The sequence below is a fragment of the Macadamia integrifolia genome, chromosome 11 (genome assembly GCF_013358625.1).
Source record: "Macadamia integrifolia cultivar HAES 741 chromosome 11, SCU_Mint_v3, whole genome shotgun sequence".
NCBI lineage: Eukaryota > Viridiplantae > Streptophyta > Magnoliopsida > Proteales > Proteaceae > Macadamia > Macadamia integrifolia.
Window position 1 is genome coordinate 11,053,578 of NC_056567.1, and position 6,937 is coordinate 11,060,514.

The window sequence follows — 6,937 nt, forward strand, 5'->3', positions numbered from 1 at the left end:
TTTGCTCCCCCTTCGCTACACAAGGTACTCCCTAAGGAACAGGGTCATTGATGTTGCCTAGGGTTTGCCCTCCTCCATTTTACATCTTCCCTTCCCCCTTGATTCCTAGGTTGCTTTGTGCTTTGCAACTTGCAGGCTTGCAACTTATATTTCTTTTTTTATTTTTCCCCCGGGGCTCTGTATATTCTTTCCCTTCTCCTCTTGGTAATGAAATTTTTATTCATCTAAAAAAAATTACATTTAGGACATTCTCTTGGCCAATAGTTCATGATCATGACCATGTGATTTACCTCTATTATAGATAAGGTCAGAGAAAAGATTAAACATTTGACAAAGTTCAAATATCTATAACCCTCCAATCAGATAAATAATTTTGTAGTTCATGGATCCAATTAGTTTAATTAATTCAAAAGAGTTCCATGCATATCATCTAGTGTAAGTCATTTTTATTTTAAATTTGATTGGTATGCAGCATACATGATTATTAATAAGGCTTATATGAGATGCATGTCATATAACACATCTCAAGACTATATGACATCAAGACTCGATTATTTGAATTAGGAAATGTTACATAGTTGGAATTGTCCTTAGTTATCCTTACATAGACTACTTAAATTGATAATCGTAGTCTAAACTTTGATATTCATCAAATAGGTAATCGTGGTCATATTAATTATTTAGTAAACTCTGACTCGTCGTCTTTTACAGATGCTTAAAATTGGCAGTTGGGGGTGAAGGAAGTTGGAGGAACATTTTCAATGACAAGGATGTTATGTTCACATAGCAGCTCTTTCCACCATATTCTATATCATGAGAGCTTATCTTTGGTTCTTTTTTTTTCTGCTCTTCCTACAATGTGTGAGTATGAGTGCGAGTGTGAGTGCGAGTGCGAGTGCGAGTGCGAGTGCGAGTGCGAGTGCGAGTGCGAGTGCGAGTGCGAGTGCGAGTGCGAGTGCGAGTGCGAGTGTGAGTGTTGCAAGTGATTGTTGTGATGTGCTCGTTCTCCTTGTTTATTTGTGTTGCAGGTTTATTTAATCTGCATATATGCTTAAAGCATTTATGCTACTGGCCTAACTAGGAAAGGCTTCCTAAACGGGCTATGTAGGAAAAATGTCATTTTATTTATGTGATGGATTCTGTTTTTAATATATTGTGAGTTAAATTATTCCTTTGTTCTAGTTTTTGACTGATGATAATAATGTTTCAAATGCTCCAAGATAATGTTTCAAGTCTGGGGAATTTTTTTTCTTCACTTTTTCTTTCAGTACATCAAACAGTCAGCATCTCACAGACTTCATGTATGGCTCAAGACGTCTCTTTGATAGATTATGTAAAGGATATTTTTCCTATATAATGTTATGAAATTGTAACAATATACCATTTGAGTTCTATTGTCTTTGTAAATGCAAAATAATCCATCTAAACAATGTTGTCCAATTGGCATCTTGATTTGATTCTTATGGAGGCTTATTTTATCCCTTTGATTTTCTGTTAGACAGGAACCCAAAGTATAAAACTCACCTGTTTACCCAAAAAACAAACTCACCTCAATTAAATGGTCCACCAAGCACCAGAGTTACTTCTTTCATCAAACCTTTAACCTCCCCCCTCCCCTCTTTGAACCTGCCTTTCCAATTTGTCCAAACGACTGCATTTTAATCGGTTCCAAAATGCTCACACTGCAATACGTGGCTGATTATTTAGTGCCAATGCCTTGTCTAAGTAAGGATTTTGAGGACTGCGTTTTGAACATGTTTAAAAAAAAAAAAAAAAAAAAAAAAAAAAAAAAAAGCAACTGATGCAGTTGAGTGATGGATTAAGAAGAAATACCTTTGATTGGTTTCCTTATTTACTTCCTTTCTTAGGCTTAGAATTAGTTTGGCAGTACTCTTATTTGATGAGATTTTATTTCTATCCTAGTTAGATGCAATATTTGTTCCAGTTCCAATTAGGAAAATAGGTTTATTTTCAAGTCTTTAAATAGTGTTTCTGTACCCAGGGGAGGATGAAATTTTTTAATTGAATGAATTGATTAAGGTCTTTTGGTTTTGAACCATGGATGCCGACAGGCCTGCAACTCCCTCCATCCCCCTTTGATCTTCTTCCCTTCCCTGACCTTCTTCTCTTCTTTCTCTTTTCATTCTCTTCTTTCTTTACTGCTTCTGCTGTACTTCACTTGCTGGAATCCCATAGTTTAACTCCCTTCAACCCTGCTGAGTGGTATTATTGGTTGAAGAAGGCCGACTGACGAGACCTTTCTCCCAAGCTGCTGAACTAGTGATCGTGAGTAAGTTTGCCATACATAGGCTATTCAAACCCTAAAGCATCACCTCAAAAAAACTTTGTTCTGCTGTGAGAAATCGATCTCAGATTCATATCTGGTTCTTGCTTGCTGCCTGGAGAAGTTCAGAACTTGTTTTACCTCATTGAAGCTTGTTGTTTGAGGTATCTATCTGCCGGAATCAAGAGGCCACGGGGTTGGCTACCTTCATTTGAAGTTTCAGGCCAAACCGAGGCCTGGTGAAGAAGTTCTCTCGAACTAACGAATCTTCAGTTTCCGCTGGTTTCTGGTTCTCACGGTAAGAAGAAGAAAGAAACAGGTTTTTTCTTTTGTTTTAAAAGAGTTTATTCCCTGTTATTACATGAAAGCCCATGTCTTGAAATTGTGTTCTATTATTCCTCCCCCTCACTTTTGCAATTACACATTACCCCTCCTCTTCTACTTTTATATTCCAGTTTGACCCTATTAGTTATCTTATGTTCTTTTAAGTGCTTGAGTGTTCCTGAATTTACAAGATTGCCCCTCAACCATTACCTTGAGATAGTGGACAAGGCTCCTGCTGTTGCAAGGTCTGGGAGGGGCAAGTGTGTATGCAGCCTTACCTCCTACTTCACAGAAGAGGTTGTTTCTAAGTTTTGAACCTGTGACCAATAGGTTGCAATAGTGCAACTTAACTGTTGTGCAACAGGCTCGCATTATAGATAAGACTATCTATCTAGATACCCCTAGGTTTTTCTCTAGGCATAAATACAGGACTAGCAACACTCGATACATAGGGTGGAGTGGAAACTTGGGGTTTGGAAAATCCCTCTCCTCTCCCAAGCTGGGAGATCAAACCTTATTTAATCTATTCCTAGTTCTATTACTACCTATTGGATGCCATGTTTCATGCTCCCTTCCAAACTATGTTTGAAGCTTGATTACTTACATGCTAAATTTTGGAGTGGAGAAGGAGAAGATAAGTGGAAATGATGTTCTGTGGGAGATGGCATAGTCTTTGTAAACCAAAAACATTGAGAGGCCCTTGGTTTAATCTTCTATCCAACCATAATTGTTTAACTATGGCCCTCACTAAGAGGGGAGTGAATCAACGATCCTAATTTCTTTCCTTTTTTAATGCCACAAACTGACATGGCAATCTGCTAGCATTGAACACAATCACACACACATATTCATGTACACACCCAGGCTCTTGTCATAGGCACTTCCAGGTGTGCACACCCATCCTGCAGCCCACAAGCACTCCAAAAACAATGTAAGCAAAAGGAAACCATACCAACAACACACATGTTTTTATGAGGTTTGGCAAAATGTCTACATCCATGGAGTAGTGTCTGTAAAGGCTTTGTATCTACTTTATACACTACTTTAAATGCACTTACAATTGAGAGCACCAACCCTCATATTTTCCCAGCATAGATTGAGAGGGCACTTAATGCCGATTACAAAAGATAGCACTCACTTTCAAGGAGCACTCACACCCAAGTTTTCCAACATAGATTAAGAAGGCACTACAAGTGACAGCACCCACTATTGGGGAGCACACACACTCCCAGTCAGATAATGAAATCACAAATGGGATTATAGAAATTTCCCTACAATTTTCCACATGCTAGAGTAGATCTATTGATGCAGTTGCACGATGGACTTAGAAAAAAAAAATCTTTTGATTTGATTTTCTTTTGTTTTAGAAACAATTTCTTTTTAAATTAGCTAGCTTCTAATTTTAGAATAGTTTCCATTTTCTAGTAGTTTCCATTAATTGTTTGATTTTTCCTTTATATTAGTCATGTAATAGAGAAGAACTCAGTTTTGAGATTTTGAAGTTATATTGAATAATTGAATGAGTTTGAGAATTATGTTTTGGTTGGAAACGATGGTTGCCATGGGTGGTTTCCATCTCTCTTTTCTGATCTGTCTCTTTATTTCATCTTCTTCTTTTCCCCTCTTTTCTTCTTTTCCTTCTTTTCCTTCTTCTCGCTAGTTTCCTCTCCCAGCCCCTGTACTGGGCGATACTTCTAGCCCTAGTGTTGGGGTTCAATCTCTACAAAAACACACCACACCAGTTCAAGATTTTTGGGACTCATTCCTACAATAGAAACGACTCACCATACACAGATCCAAGACCAAGTTTGGTCTCTACCGGAAGCTCTGACCAAAAGTTCAGATCTGGTTCTATACCTGCGATAGACTGAGTTACAGAACAAATTAGTTCCTGCTGGTGGAGTCTATCACTGCTGGTTGTCACGTGCATCCAATAGGCTTGGGGTTTTGATCCTTTTCCTAAACTTGTAGATCCAGCAACTCTGTGGTGAGGGAGTTCTCTCCTTTGAAGGTTGGTTACCGTTTTGTGTTCTATCGTGAACAAGAAGAAGAGGATTGGGTTTCTGAAATTACAAGTAAGGACAGTTACTTAACTTTACAAATAAACCCCTTATACTGAAAAGTGTGTTCTATTAGTTCCTCCCTACTTTATCAATTACAAAACACCCCCCCTCTTTTAATTTTCCTATTTCTGTCATCCCTGTCACTTGTTATAATATCAGTAATGCACATGGTTGTTTCTAAAATTACAAGAATACCCCTCAACCATTACATTGAGCTTCTTAGTCATTCTTGTGGGCCCTAAGTGATCCAATCCCTGATTTTGGGAACCCGGATCCACATCATCTATTGCATTAAGTTCCTATACTTAGCATACGTATATGTACTCAGACAATATATATATATATATATATATATATGTGTGTGTGTGTGTATGTGTGTGTGTGTGTGTGAAAATAAATACAATAGTAGGAGATGCTTATAAACCTTGTCTGAGATACCCGGAAAAGCTAACCTTTTCTTCCCTTTATATTATTCTCTCTTCCTTTTTTTTTTTTCTTTCTTCTTTCCTCTTCTTTCTTCTTTTCTCAATTGTAGAAGCTCTTCATAGCTTCAACAAAGCCACATATGCATTCTTTCATGCTCAAAACATCTTGCGCAAGACATTGGATGCACAAGCGTATGCTTCACTGCATCAATGGGCCTTTCTTCGACTTCTTCAATCCACAAGGAGAAACCACAAGACCCTCTCTTTTTCGTTCTCTTTTATCTTTTACTTTTAATGTAGAGAGTCAATAACACACCCTCCAGTTCTAGGTTTGTCTTTCAACAGGGCAAAAACTAAGATCGATTATCCAAGAAAAAAGAAAAGGACTGGGCAACAAGTGAACGGTCTCTGAAAACAGTGCATTCAGATGATATATGAAGAATTAACAGCATTAAATTTCAAACAAGTTTAGCAGAGAGCATCATCGCAAAAGCCACTCAAATTGGGAAACTTTAATCCGTCCAACATCAAACATGAGGAAAAACATGAAAGATCTACGAAGAAGAAAATAAGAAAAAAAAAGGGTATAAGGCAAATACTAATGAATCAAACCATTTCACCCTGAAAGTTCTTAATAACTGAAAAAATAAATAAAAGAAGACTTTCCAAACACCTAGGTTTTGACATCATACAGAGATGCTCGTTGATAAAATATGGAAGAACCCCCTGTGGCCAAAAAAAAAAAAAAAAGCAAACTCGCCCTTATTCTAAATTTGTTGGAAAACCTAACAAACAGAGCACCACAGCAGAATATGTAGAAAGAATCGTTTGCAACTTCCTGAAAGCTATTTCAATTTTCGAGTAGTCGACTCTGAATATCAAAATTTTGAGGGAATCAGCTTCTAGATAAAACTATATACAAGAAGACATATTATCTTGAGAAAAAATGGGTAGGCACAAGGACAAAAATTCAGAAGAGGATACTAAAATCAGAAGAAACCACCATAACAGAACGAAACCCATACCACATTGTGCATATCGTTTTCTGGTGTCCAAATGCGCAGCTTCTCCTTTTGAAGTGTAAAATTTCCTCTTGACCGAGTTTTCCTTGAGGAATCCATTACTTTAAACCGGGATAAAATACTTTTGCGTTCATATCATCGACGACCCAAAAGGACAAGATAGGAGGTATGATTAGGAATAAAGAAATCTGCTAATTCTTTCGTATTATACCATTTTGAAGGCAAGAGAAAGACGGCATTGCCAGTTCGTAGCTATTTCTTTTTTCTGTTTTTAAGTTCTCTCTGAGGTACCGATACTTTGATCTCTGGTTCCCAAGGTACCACATAAGATTTTGAGCATTGAGGTAGACATGGGCATTGGTGTTTTAATTTGTTGAGTTTTTGGATTAATGTAACCATCTCAAATCTCACACAAGTACCAAAATGATAAAGATTCTAGATGAGACCAAAATATGGGTTTGAGACCGATACGGATGGTATTCGCACCCTCCTGATATGGAATCGATTTGGTTCGGGTATAAACGGTTTGATTGGGTTCAGTGCAAGATTTTTTAAGTAAAATTATAATCAAATCATTTAATTAATGGTTTCAAATATTAAAATTAAAACCATTTATAAATTGTTTCAGTGTAAACAACTTTAAACGGTTTTCTTCTGTTTTTAAAATTTTTTATTCAAATAAAAAATTCTTTACCTTTATATTTTTTTAGTAAAATAGATGTTAATTATAACATTGAATTGAATTAAAGACCTAAAAAAAATTGAATTGAATAGTTTTTTGTTATATGCTTTTATTAATAGTTGTTTAGTGTAAACTTA

The 6,937-nt window shown here is 36.7% G+C and overlaps 1 long non-coding RNA gene across 1 annotated transcript; it reads right to left on the reverse strand.

Annotated features, from left to right (window-relative positions):
- Nucleotides 1–2,604: 2,604 nt before the first annotated feature.
- On the reverse strand, nucleotides 2,605–6,450 carry LOC122093642. Its single transcript, XR_006144521.1, has 2 exons — nucleotides 6,122–6,450; nucleotides 2,605–5,967 (listed from the first exon to the last, which is right to left on the reverse strand). It is a non-coding gene; the product is annotated as an uncharacterized LOC122093642 (long non-coding RNA).
- Nucleotides 6,451–6,937: the final 487 nt, after the last annotated feature.